Below are 14,538 nucleotides of genomic sequence, written 5' to 3' on the forward strand. Positions count from 1 at the left end.
TGTGAGCAGGTCCAAGTAAAGATTAAATGTATGACTGGGAGGGAGCAAAAAAGTTAATGTATGTCAATGGCAAGGGTCAATCTGCTTCAGTCATCAGGGTGGAACAGAAGCAGTGAACAACTCTGTGATTAAGGTCTTTCCCGTAATCATGTCCACTCTTCCTTGATTGACGTCCAGCTCAGCATATTCACACATGGAACAGGAAGCCAATCAATGAACAGTGGGGGCGATTACGGCAACAAACCTGATTACGGCCGCCTCTGTTCATAGCTTCAGCTCTGCCCAGAAGACTAGTACCAAGAAGTTCACAGTGGTGATATAAGTTCACTTTCTACCTCTTAGTCAATCATCCGAATCCCATATGTACAAGTTTACAAAGGTATTTATTCTCCACTATACAATCATAACGTCAGCTGAAAAACTGTGCAGACAGATTCCCTCTTATATGTATTAAATTTGTACATAAATTTGTCCTGTGAAGAAAATATATAGCTGATGGAGATGTTATTTTGATAGTTGCTGCAGCGTAGCGCGCCTAAGCAATTTGTGGACCAGGCTGCCCATTTCTAATTGTGTGGACAGCACGGTGCACTAAGCCACTCACGTATCACTGCCCATCGAGGTGGTAATTGCTAAGTCTGTATAATTTGTTTTAATCAGATACAATCTAACAATAATATTTTTTTTTGCATTTAGTAGCAGCAGTGGTAAATAATAATAATAATAATAATAATAATAATAATAATAATAAGCATGATGACAATATCTACATACAAATTATTTTGCAAACCTTTTTTGTGTGTCTGCTTTATAAGAAAACTGCTTGTGCTTATTGTGTATTCAATGTACTTTATCAAAAGTAACGTAATGTAAAAATGTGGAAAATAATTATACAGTAGTATTCAGTATGATTGAAATTACTTTTTTCACTTTCTTGAAACATCAAAAGCAAGTTTTCAGTGTGCTGCACACACCAAGGGTCCTTTATAATATAGGAAATAGAATGGCTGCATATTTCTTGTCTGTACAGCTGTAGAAATGTATGGACATCACCCAACTATTGGCTACAGCTCAGACTTTGTGCTCTGTATGCACGTTATATACTCCTCAACATTCAATTTGTAATATCAAGAAGAAAAATTTGTAGAGTTATGGAAATCATAGGATCGATAGACATGTCAATGGTATACAAATGATGAAAAAAATGAAAACAAAATTGCTAAATCTCTATTTATTATTTTGCATTGAGTATAATCGTCAAGCACAGAAATTCCTCCACTTATACACTTTGTCATGCTTTTATTGAGGTTATTAATGGTTGTCTGAGTAATTTTCTGCAACATTGAATGTGCTTAGACAAGAAAATCATCAAAATCTGCTTCTGTTAGCTCCATTTGCAATTGCCGGCCAGTTGTCCTCATTGGGAGACAAGTCGAGAAAGGCTACAGGCCATAAAAGCATGTTTAGTCCACACAGGTTGCTCACAGTAGGAAGAGCAACATGCGGCCTAGGATTGTTATATTGAAAAACAGCTTTTGGGACACTTAGCAGAAATGACCATACCAGTGGTTCCACAACCAAATCAATGTAATATCAAGCAGTTAGTGTACCTGGAACAAAGACTAGAGATGTCCAGCTTTTGTACATTATGCCATTCCACACAATAATCCTGGTATGAAAATCTCTCATGGTGGCCTCTTCATAGTGATGCCCACATTGTCTCCAGACCCATCTCCAGCAATCATTGCACTCATCGCTGAAGAGATTAGACCTCAATTTCAGTCTCAATAGCTCCATTAGAGCCTCTGGTCTGGAATCCACATGGACCACTCCATAAAAAAGCCTTCATAAGGGAAAGTCACAATGGTACTACTCCCTGGATTGTAGTGTGGCGTGGCATACTGAACAGTAGTGGGATCCCTTTAATCTTCATTCCAGTTACACTATCAATTGGATGTTACATTGATTAGGTGGTGGAATCAATGGAACAGACATTTCTCCTTAGTGTACCAGGAGCCATTTTCCAACAAGACCCCAGACTGTATTTTACTTAGACTTCTGTGAGCAGCCTAGATATGCCACCATAGCCTGAAGAATCTCTGAACTTTTCTACCATTGAGCACATATGGGATATAATTGGTCGGCAGTTACAAAGGGAATTGCTAGAAAAGGATCTTGATGATTTGCATGCCCATGGGAATCCCGTGTGGCAGAACATTCCTCAGACAGCCACTAATGAGCTCATTTATAGCATTTCAAGATGTGTAAGTGTGTGTGTGTGTGTTTTTAAACGTGAAGCTCATATCTGAGTCGATACTAAATAAATTGAGATATTTTGAAAATTTTGCTTACATGTTTTCAGAATTTTCATATAATTAACATGTCTATCGATCCTATGAGTTCCATAATTTCACAACTGTTCCTTCTTGGTATTGCAATTTCAATGTTGAGGAGTGTATAAGCTGTGGAAATTCCTCATGTTGCAATTAGATGGAGCGATTACTGTGGCCTCTGACTCATTATATTGTTTTTTGATCTTTTACCTATGTAAAGTGTACAGGTTAGAAAGAACAGTAAAATGTAGCACACGACTTCTCATAACAAAGCTCCATTCACAAGACATTTCAGAGTGGTCAAAATATAAGTGACAACCTCTAAAATATTTTGTGGCACACAAACATACAATTTTTCACAAATATTAAAAAGCCCTGATACTTGTCAATGTTCATCTCAATAAGAAACCTCATTGAAAATGCAAACTGGTTCCTGACTTTGTGATTCATTTTTGCCTGAGAGTCTGCAATCTGTTTTAGCTTGAAAAAATGGTTGAAAGGAAAGGGTTTAGAGATGTCATTCAGAATATACATTTCTTCATACTCGTTCATTTAAATATTTTTAAATGAGTCCAATTCCCAATGATCCGTGATTTGTGTTCCCTAAAGTCTATAGATTCTTGTATTCTCCAGATAAGCCAATGCGGTTTGTAATAAATTGGTCTCTCCAGATTTGTCATAGAACAGAATGAAAAAATGTTAATTACAAAGGGATTGTTTGCCGAGGTTTTGTTTTAATTCTCTCCCAAATGATTCTATAAAGCATTTTTCACAATCTAAAAATCAATCTCTTTAAATTCCACAGACCAGGCTGTTAGCTGCATGAAATATTTAATACCACTGCCAAGCATCCACCAGCATTTTCTAAATCACCACTTAAATAATAAATCTCCCTCTTTCGTAACTTCTTAGGGTTTTCGTTCTTTATCTACGTCTGCCTTCACGTTATCCATTTTCATTGAAATGTTAATCATTTGAGAAATGGAAAAATTAATTTTATTTACATAAAGTAAAGAATTTCTACACTAAATTAAATGGATCTGTAAAAACCAACACTATCTTTTTAATGAAACTGAGTAGCTTCATTGGTGTATTCTGACAAAATGAATATCTGATATATATCTTATAGGTTGGAGTTTGGCAGTTCAACCTCTTGAACCCCTATGTTTTGGGAAACCAGTTTCTTTATGCCTGTAGATGTTTGCCTGTGGGAGACATAAAGGGGAGAAGAGACAGGATAGAACTGATCAAGCAAGTTCATTACTTTTTTAATTATATTCTATGTAAGTTACATTAATATTTGTAGACTATTCTATTCTCTGGATATGCTATAAATGTATTTTATAGGGTCAACACTTTACAAAGACTTTTCTATCTGAACCATGCTATCTTAGATTCAGGGTGCCTAAGCTATTATCTCAGGGGAGAGCTAAAATAAATGGATGTTGAGTCCACCAAAGTGGAAGCCACTCTTTGCAGAGGTTTTCTCTTCTGGCATAAAAAGGAAGGGTCCTTTAGGAGACATTTTTTTTTTATATACATTTGTTTTATTTTTACAGCTAAAAAGGGGTTGTACAGTTGGCTCAACCCCTTTAGGAGGGAAAAAAACATGTATTAAAGCTTTTAGTATACTACGAAGGCAAGTAAAAATATAAATATGAGAACTGGAACTTATAATTGATTAAATGATGTATTTTAAAAATGTCTCAAATCCAAGATGGTAAATAGTAGAGATTAGTGAATCAATTCAATGCAAATTGGCTTGTGAAAAAATTGGACTAGTAAAACCCAATTTCCAAATCGACTTTGTGTCAAAGTTCATTAAATTCGTAGATGCCGGTGAACTCAAACCAGCTGTGATTTTGCACCCAAAAAATGACCAGTGACATTTTACATATTGTCGAAGATCAAATCAGCTAGAAAGGACTCGCATCACATTTTCTAAGGGTCCAATTTGTAGGTATTATCTTCTTCATGTCTATTATCATTACAGTGGAACTTTATTTCAGTAAGTATTTTCCATGAAATGGGTATTGCAATTATAGTAGTTTTAAGTGATCAGTAATTTGGAGTTTGCTTTTGAGTTACATTATAATTTGCTATGATTGGTCCATTTGGCTTTTATATAGACATGCATGCAACTGTGACTTATGGTACAATTAAGAATGGGCTTGTTTGTAACTTATCTGCGTCTGCAGCACATTTGGTTGAACAATGGTTCGGTCAGTACTGTTAAATCTATAACTCAGTTCATGCTTCTCTTGTATTTAACCCCTTTATCCCCCAAGGCTGTTTGCACATTAATGACCAGGCCAATTTTTACAATTCTGACCAGTGTCACTTTATGAGGTAATAACTCTGGAATGCTTCAATGGACCACACTAATTCTGAGATTGTGTTTTCATTACATACTGTACTTCATGATAGTGATAAAATTCTTCAATATGATTTGCTTTTATTTGTAAAAAAAAAACAGAAATTTGGCCACAAATTTTGAAAATATTGCAAATTTCAAACTTTGAATTTTTATGCCCTTAAATCAGAGAGTCATGTCACACAAAATAGTTAATAAATAACATTTCCCACATGTGTATTTTGCATCAGCAACATTTTTGAAACACATATTTTTTTGTTAGGAAGTTATAAGGATTAAAAGTTGACCAGCGATTTCTCATTTTTCCAACAAAATTTACAAAACCATTTTTTTAAGGATGACATCACATTTGAGGTGACTTTGATGGGTCTACATGACAGAAAATACCCAAAAGTGACACCATTCTAAAAACTGCACCGCTCAAGGTGCTCAAAACCACATTCAAGAATTATATTAACCCTTCAGGTACTTCACTGGAATTTTTGGATTGTGGAAGAAAAAAATGAACATTTAACTTTTTTTTCACAAAAATTTTACTTTAGACCCAAATTTTTTTATTTTCATAAGGGTAACAGGAAAAATTGCACCATACAATTTGTTGTGCAATTTCTACTGAGTACGCCGATACCAAATATGTGGAAAAAAAGCTACAGTTTGGGAGCATAGCAGGGCTTGGAAGGGAAGGATCGCAATTTGACTTTTTGAAGGCAAAATTTGCTGGAATAATTAGTAGACACCATGCTGAGTTTGGGGAGCCCCTGATTTGCCTAAACAATGGAAATCCCCACAGGTGGCATTATTTTGGAAACTAGACCCCTTGGGGAACTTATCTAGATGTGTGGTGAGCACTTTGAACCCCTATTTACTTTACAAAAGTTTATAACATTGAGCCGTGAAAATAAATATATTTTCCCACAAAAACGCTCTTTTAGCATCAATTTTTTTATTTTCACAAGGGTAACAGGAGAAAATGGAACCTAAAATTTGCTGTGCAATTTCTCCTGAGTATGCTGATACCCCATATTTGGTCTAACACTACTTTTGAGGCACACTGCAAGCTCAGAAGGGAAGAAACGCCATATTGGAGTTCATATTTTGCTGGGCTGGCTTCATGGTGCCATGTCACATTGGCAGAGACCCTAAGGTGCCAGAACAGCAGAACTCCCCATAAGAGACTCCATTTTACAAACAACACCTATCAATGAATTCATCTACGGGTGAAGTGAGCATATTAACACCACATGTGCCTCAGAATTTGACACCATTGGATGGTGAAGAAAGAATAATTATATTTTTACCACCAAAGTTTTTTTCACCCCAGATTTTACATTTTCACACTGGGAAATGTGTAAAAATGGCACCAAAATTTGTCCCACAATTTTTGCTGAATGTAGAAATACCCCATATGTGGTTGTATAGTACTGCTTAACCACACGGTGAGACTCGGGAGGGACAGAGCGCTATTTGCCTCCTGGAGCGCATATTTTCCTAGAATAGTATGGAGACTCCATATACAGAGACCCAAAGTGCTAGAAGAGCAAAATTCCCCCTCAAGTGACACCATTTTGGAAATTATACCTCTTTGGAAATTTATCTACAGGTGTGGTGAGGATTTTAACTACATGGATTTTTTCCAGAAACAAGCAGCAGTGGATATTGCTGAGTGAAAATTGCAAACTGTCGTTGTAGTGATCAGTACATTATGCCCAACTTGTGCCTCTGGAGACATGCACCCGGGCTCTCATCGCTACAGAAATGTCAAACATGTGGACGCTAACTGCGGTTAAGGCACACTGTGGGGATCAGAAGGGTGTTGGGTATTTGGATTTGGGAGCACAGAATATGCTGAATTTGTTTTGGGGGCAAAGTAAATTTTGCTTTTCCAGAGCCTTTGTACTACTAGTAACGTGGAAGCCCCCTATATTTCTGTTAACAGATGACGGACCTGATTGGGGACTTGCTTTTTTTGTGGATTGAGTCAAAGCTTTTATTATGATCCAAAATGTTATGTAAAATGTTCCCATTTATCCTGTGCTCTATGATGATCACTGATATTGAGGTTTCCATTTAAATCTCTGAGTGACGTAATTCAGATGAAACCCCGACGGATCCATTCACTATAATGAGGCAGCAGAGTTATTCTGGACTCAGTCTGGCCTCTGTTCAGGGGTGTCCTTTTTTTCAGAGGTTCACAAAACTGTGGTTGATGGCACTTTTATGCACGCCTAATAAAAAGACAGATATCGTGGGATCACAGACCAGACGGAGTCCACACAGCCTCCATCTGCCTAATTATAGGAAACCTTCCGCAGTGGGTTCCATCTGAATCACATATTTCAGAGATTTACACAGAAACCCCAGTGTAAGGGCTCAGCGCAGAGCACAGGATAAATGTGAGCCGAGCCTTACTACGATCTTTGGAAGGCAGAATGAACAAATCAGCAGCAGGTGAAGAATTGGTTTTATTTATTTTTTACGCTGTTCCTCGTGCGGTATAAGTGATTAGATGACTTTATTCTTCGGGTCGGTGCGATTACAGCGATACCAGATTTATAATGGGTTTTATGTTTGGCTGCTGTCACACACTAAAAGACGCTTATATTAAAAGATCGCCATATTTTGAGAGCTATAATTTTTGCCTATTTCAGCCAACAGAGTTATTTGATGGCTTGATTTTTGCATGACGAGTTGACGTTTTATTGGTAACATTTTCAGACACGTGACATTTTTTGATCGTTTTCTATTTCGATTTTTGGGAGGCAGAATAAGCAAAAAACAACAATTTAGGAATTGTTTTTTTGTTTTTTTATTTATGCCGTTCCGTGTATGGTCAAATTGATAAGGCAACTTTATTCTTCAGGTCAGTATGATTACAGCGATACTACATTTATATTTTTTATGTTTTGTCACTTTTACACAATAAAAACTATTTTATAGAAAAAAAATGTTTGCATCGCTTTATTCTGAGAGCTATAACTTTTTTGTCTTTTGGCTGATGGAGCTGTATGCCGGCTTGTTTTTACCAGGGTAAGTTGTCGTTTTCAGCAATATCATTTTTAGTTACATTTGTCTTTTTGATTGCGTTTTATTCCACTTTTTATTCGGCAGTACGATGATAAAGCATTGTTTTTTGCCTCGTTTTTTTTTTTTTTTTTTACAATGTTCACTAAGGGGATTCACTAAAGGGGTCACACAAATGACTGCTCAGAACAACAAAATAAATATTATGTACAATTTTGGGCACTGATGTATAAGGAGGACATCTAAGGGGATATTTGATATTTCATCTTATCCTGACACTAGTGCAGAGCAGCATGCCCAGGTAATATATTGTATTTTTCTGACGATAGGATGGACTTTTCTGTAAGACATATACCAGGTTTAGACATTAGAAAATATTCATTGGTTGTGTAAATAATTGGGGGTATTAGTTGACGGAAATCTCTTGTAGTGTTTCTATGTAGCACATACTCATACCTCTCAACTTTTGAAGAAGAGAAAGAGGTCCAGATCATGAGGCGCGCACAGAGCGCCATGGAAAAATTTGGCCACGCCCAAGGCCACACCCAAATCCATGCCCATTTACCATTTCTTTCTTCCCTGGCAAGAGGAGATGTGAGAGGAGCGGTGGTAGTGAGGTAAATTCAGCTGACTCTCAAGACTGCAGGGCACAGACTCAAATCTGGGACTGTCCGCTTTATCCAGGACAGTTGAGACTATAGATGAGCCGATGGATTCACGGGTCTCTGGTGCAGCGTCCAGATCATTGCTACCTGGCAGCTTGATGAGAGGTCTGCGAATCTCTAACCTTCCGGCGTCCCCGGCGAGCTGGTGGGAAGTCATCCATGTGTCCTGCTCATCTCTAGTTGGGACCTATGTATTTAATTTTTGTTTATTCATTCACAGTCAGAGCCGCCAGAACTTTCTCATCTTTATGTAGTTTCACTAAATGACATCTGGCTTTTTTGTGTCTGTAAGGTCTTGTTCACACATTGCAGAAATACTGTGTTTCTTGTTTTCTGCAGATGTCCTCACCAAACTACATAATAACAATCTTCTCCCCCTTTTTTGATGACTTTTTAGTGCAGATGTGAAGCTGCATTTTTAATAGGTTTTTATAGTACAGAAAAGCTTTGATTCTGCTCTTAAAAAAAATAACTGCAGTTTTTTACATGCACTTTTTTTAGGCTCAACATAGAAGACAAGAGAGAATAAAAGCACCAAAACCGCACAGTTCAGCAGCGTCCTTGGGAGCACAGCTGGCACAGTTTTCATGAAATCACATCCACATTGCTTCAACAGTTAAACACAGTAGAATTTTTGTGCAAAAAAAGCAGCAGAAAATACACAACATTTACACTACATGTGAGCAAGGTCTAAATTTGGAAGTGGATGCCATTCCATGAAATCTCTGCCCTCTGTGGTCTGAAGATGCTGCTGAACTCTGCGGTTTTGGTATATTTTTTCTTTATAGGCTTCTTCTGAGCTGTTGTATTTTTAAGCTCAGAATGAAAACTTTTCTGTACTATTAAAAAAGCATTAAAAACTCTGCTTCACATCTGCACCGAAATCGCATCAAATAAGGGTAAAATGCATAAAAGAAACGCAGCAAACATGCAATAATTAGAGAAGATTGTTATTGCATTATGTGGAGAAGACACCTGCAGAAGAAAAGCACCAGAAAGAATGCAGCTTTTACGGTACATGTGAACATGACCTCAGCATTAAAGTTTTATTACATTTTTATGGGTTTCATAGAGGAAAAATATCAATCATGCCATTTTTTTTTACGTCATTAACTGATCCCCGTAAATAATTTGATCGCCTTGTTGCGCGGGTCTTTACGATTACAGGCACATTATTTAAAAAAAACGCATTAAAAATTGCATTATTTTGTTCATTATCAAGTGTTTATCATTATCATTTTTTAGTAATTTTAAAGGATGAAAAAATCTCTTGTTCTCCTTCTAGAATACAAATACATACATTACACATAGCAGTGTATTTTTATCAGTATAATCTGCCTGTGGAGTCAGAGTCTGCAATACAGAGCAAGTAGACAAAATTCTCACACAAATAACTGCAATTCACATGCACACACAACACTTCTGCACACACAGGAGATGAACAAACACACAGTACAGTCAGCACTGTTGCACACGAACAGCACTTCTACACTTGCAGCTCTTCCGCACAGATGCATACACACATCACTGCTCAACACAGACACATACAAAGAGCTGCTGCTCAGTCTGCTGAATACATATACACTTCAGGACTGCTGCACACACAGCTCTGCTGTATGCAAAAGCACACTTGCACAGCATTGCTGCACATTCACACAGCTATGCCGCATACATACAAGCACAAAGCATTGCTGCACACACAGCTCTGCTGCATACATATGCACACTCACACAGCACTGCTGCACAAACACACACCTCTAAAGCCATCCTGTATCTAATGCTCTGCTCTGTGGTATGCTTTTTCAATACCTATAGCTAGAAATGATCAAATTTGTTCTAGTGGAGTTTAATTCTTCTTGAATATTACAAAAGCCTACATTCGCCAAATGCATTTTTGTAATTTTTGCACTTTTGTAAGGATTCAGCAAGGTGGCAACTGGCAGGTTGCCATTTTGCTCAATTGGAAAGGGCCCTCAAAAGGTTAAAAAATAAAAGAAAATACTTAAACTTGCCTTACAGCTCACCCCTCTCTGGCTCATTCAGACCTCATTATGAGGTAATAACTCTGGAACGCTACAACATATCCCAGTAATTCTGAGAAAGTTTTTTCATAACATGTTGTACTTCATGTTAATGGTAAATTTGGGTTGATGTAATTTGTGTTTATGTATGAAAATATCAAAGATTTCACAAAAAATTAGAAAATTTCGCAATTTTCAAACTCTGAATTTTTATGTCCTTTAACCAGAGAATTATATCACACAAAATAGTTTATAAATAACATTTACCACATGTCTATTTTATATCAATATTTTTTAAACATAATTTAATTTTTTTGTTAGGAAGTTAGAAAGGTTAAACGTTTGTCAGCAATTTCTAAATTTTCTCAAACAATTTCCAAAAAGTTTTTTTAGGGATCAAATCACATCTGAGGTGACTTTGAGGGGCCTATGTGACAGAAAATAGTGAAAAGTGACACCATTTTAAAAACTGCACCCCTCAAAGTGTTCATAACCACATTTAAGAAGTTTATTAACCCTTTAGGTGCATTACGGAAAATAAGGGAATGTGGAAGGAAAAGATGAACATTTCATTTTTTCCCACAAGGGTAACAGGAAGAATTGGACCATACCGTTTGTTGTACAATTTCTCTTGAGTACTCCGATACCTGTATCTGGTGACAAAACTACTGTTTGAGTACACGGCAGGGATCAGTTTGGAAGGAGCACTATTCGACTTTTGGAGCGCAAAATTGACTGAAGTAGATAGGGGACGTTTACAGAGGCCCTGATGTGCCTAAACAGTGGAAACCACCAGTGAGTGACCCCATTTTGGAAACTACACCCCACATTGAATTTATTTAGAGGTGTGGTGAGCACCGGTGCTTCACAGAATTTTATAACGTTGAACCGTGAAAATAAGAAAAAACAAAACATTTTTTCCGCAAAATTTTTTTAGCCCCAAATTCTTCATTTACACAAGGGAGACAAGAAAAAATGGACCATACAGATTGTTATGCAATTTTTCCTTAATACACCAATACCCCATATGTGGAGGAAAATTACTGTTTGGGCTCATGACAGGGCTCAGAAGGGAAGGAACACTATTTGAATTTTGAAACGCCATTTTGGCTGGAATTGATTGAGGACACCATGTCACATTTGAAGAGCCACTGATATGCCAAAACAGCAGAAACTCCCACAAGTGAAATCATTTTTGAAATTACACATTTTGAGTAATTCATCTAGGTGTGTAGTGAGCATATCTATCACTCAAGCGATTCACAGAGTTGCATAACATTGGGCTGAGTAAATGAAAAATTACCATTTTTACACTAAAATTTGGCCCCAAGTTTTTAATTTTCAAAAGGGATCATAGGAAAAATCGAACAATACAATTTGTTAAACAATTTCTCCTGCGTATGCCAATACCCCATACATGGTCTAACACTATTTTTGAGGCACAGTGCAAAGCTCAGAAGGAAAGGAGTGCCGTATTGGATTTCAGATTATGCTGGAATGGTTTGAGGGTGCCATGTCACATTGGAAATGGCCCTGAGGTGCCAAAACAGCAGCAGCACCCATAAGTGATCCCACTTTACAAACTGAACCCCTAAATGAATTCATCTAAGGGTGTTGTGATGATATTGATGCCACAGGCATGCTGCAAAATTTATACCACTGAGTGGTGAAAAAAAAAAATACATTTTTAACACAAAATTTTTGTTTAAACCCAGATTTTTCATTGTCACAAATGGAAATGGGTAAAAAATGGCACCAAAATTTGTCACCCAGTTTCTGCTTATTATGGCAGTTTTTGCGAACCCCATATATAGAGAACCTAAGTGCCAGAAGAGCAAAATTCTCCCTCAAGTGACCCCATTTTGGAAATTACACCCCTCTGGGAATTTATCTACAGGTGTACTGACAATTTTGACTTCATGGGTGTTTTACAGAAAACAAGCAGCAATGGATGTTGCTGAGTGAAAAATGCAAATCTGTACATTATAATGCCCAGTACATTGTAGTGCCCCATGCATTGTGCCCAACTCGTGCTTCTGGAGATACGCAGCCCGTATAGAGAGAGAGAGACTTGTTGGCCAGCATCCCGGGCCCATTTGTTTCCATCGGAAAATTAGATCCAGTGCCAAAGAGACCAATTAAAGGGGTTATCCTTTAGCATACAGTGGCATGTAAAAGTTTGGTCACCACTGGTCAAAATTATTGTTATTGTGAACAACTAAGCAAGTTGAAGATGAAATGATCTCTAAAAGGGCTAAAGTTAAAGATGACAAATTTCCTTTGTATTTTAGGCAATATACATATATATATATATATATATATGTATTTACAAATTGCAAAAAGGAAATGGACTGATGCAAAATTTTGAGCACCCTTGGAGATTTGTGTGCACAGATAACTTTGACCAAAGTTTTGGACCTTAATTAGCCTGTTAGGATTATGGCTTGTTCACTATTATCATTAGGAAAGGCCAGGTGATGCAAATTTCCCAGCTTTATAAAAACCCAGCCTCCTCTAACCTTGTGCCAAAAAACAGCAGCCATGGGTTCTTCTAAGCAGCTGTCTTGCACTCTGAAAATGAAAGTAGTGGAGGCCCACAAACCAGGAGAAGGCTATAAGAAAGATAGCAAAGCGTTTTCAAGTTGCCTTTTCTTAAGATCGAAATGTAATTAAGAAATCTTAACAGGAACAGTAGAGGTCAAAATAATGTCTGAAAGACCAAGCAAAATTTCAGTGAAAGCTGCTTGTAGGATTGCTAGAGAGGCAAATCAAAATCCCCGCTTGACTGCAAAAGACCTTCCGAAAGATTTAGCAGACTCTGGAGTTGTGGTACATTGTTCTACATAGACACCTGCACAAATAAGGCCTTAATGGAAGAGTCATCAGAAGAAAACCTCTCCTTCATCCTCACCAGAAAAATTTAGCATCGGATGTATGCGAAAGAACATTTAAACAGGCCTGATGCATTTTGGAAACAAGTCCTGTGGACCAGTGAGGTTAAAATATAATTCTTTGGCCACAATGATCAAAGGTATGTGTTGAGAAGAAGGTACAGAATTTCAGGAAAATAACATCCCACCAACAATTAAGCATAGGAGTGGATCAGTTATGCTTTGGGGTTGTGTTGCAGCCAATGGCACAGGGAACATTTCACGGGTAGAGTGAAGAATGGATTCAATGAAATTTCAACAAATTCTTTATGCAAACATAACACCATTTGTAAAAAGCTGAATTTGAAAAGAGGATGGCTTCTACAAATGGATAATGATAGTAAACACATGTCAAAATCCACAATGGACAAGCTGAAGGTGTTATGATCTGCAACAAGAACTAAGGAAAGATAGGGGAAAGCTGTCCCTACAGTAAGACTAAGCTGAATCACTACGATGTAGCGGGCAGCCTGTTCCTAGTGAACAGACCCGCCTTAGTCCTCGGCTAGTCTGAACGAAGACCTATAGAATTAAGGTAGGGGTCCCTAAAAGAACTAAGGACTGGGACAAAAATGGGACACCTCCTAAACAGAAGTTGTTGTAGAACACAAAAGACAAACTGACAAAAAGTACTAGAGGTCCCAGAAGACCAAGCGAACTGACAGAGATAGGCACCCAAGCACCAGGCTAGCAAGACAGTCAAACAACACTGAAGTTCGGCAAAGCCAGAAGGGCGGAGCTGGAATATATAGGCAGATGGTCACGTGACCGCAAAACACAAGATAGAAAAAACTAACAGGAGGGTTCTAACAGAAGGTTTTACAATGGCCCTCACAGTACAGTCCCCTGATCTGAACATCATTGAAAATCTGTGGCTAGACCTCAAAATAGCAGTGCATGCAAGATGAAAAAGGAATCTCACAGAACTTTGAGAATTTTCCAAGGAGCAATGGATGAAAATCCCTCAAACAAGCATTGAAAGACTCTTGGCTGGCTACAAAAAGCGCTTACAGGCTGAGAAACTTGCAAAACTGCTACTATGAACTAAACATATAGGGTGCCCAACTTTTGCTTCGGCCCATTCCCATTTTGTAATTTTTAAAATGAAAATAATTATGATATATGTATATATATATATATATATATATATATATATATATATATGTATGTATGTGTATATATATATATATATAT

At 37.4% G+C, this 14,538-nt stretch overlaps 1 protein-coding gene across 1 annotated transcript in view; it reads right to left on the bottom strand.

The window, feature by feature from the left end:
• Positions 1-14,538, bottom strand: part of GADL1 (glutamate decarboxylase like 1) — a 564,135-nt gene that overhangs the window by 260,369 nt on the left and 289,228 nt on the right. The window lies entirely within an intron of this gene.

This window comes from Phyllobates terribilis, unplaced genomic scaffold (assembly GCF_046119375.1).
Source record: "Phyllobates terribilis strain yellow unplaced genomic scaffold, ASM4611937v1 Scaffold_4__5_contigs__length_816908805, whole genome shotgun sequence".
Taxonomy (NCBI): domain Eukaryota; kingdom Metazoa; phylum Chordata; class Amphibia; order Anura; family Dendrobatidae; genus Phyllobates; species Phyllobates terribilis.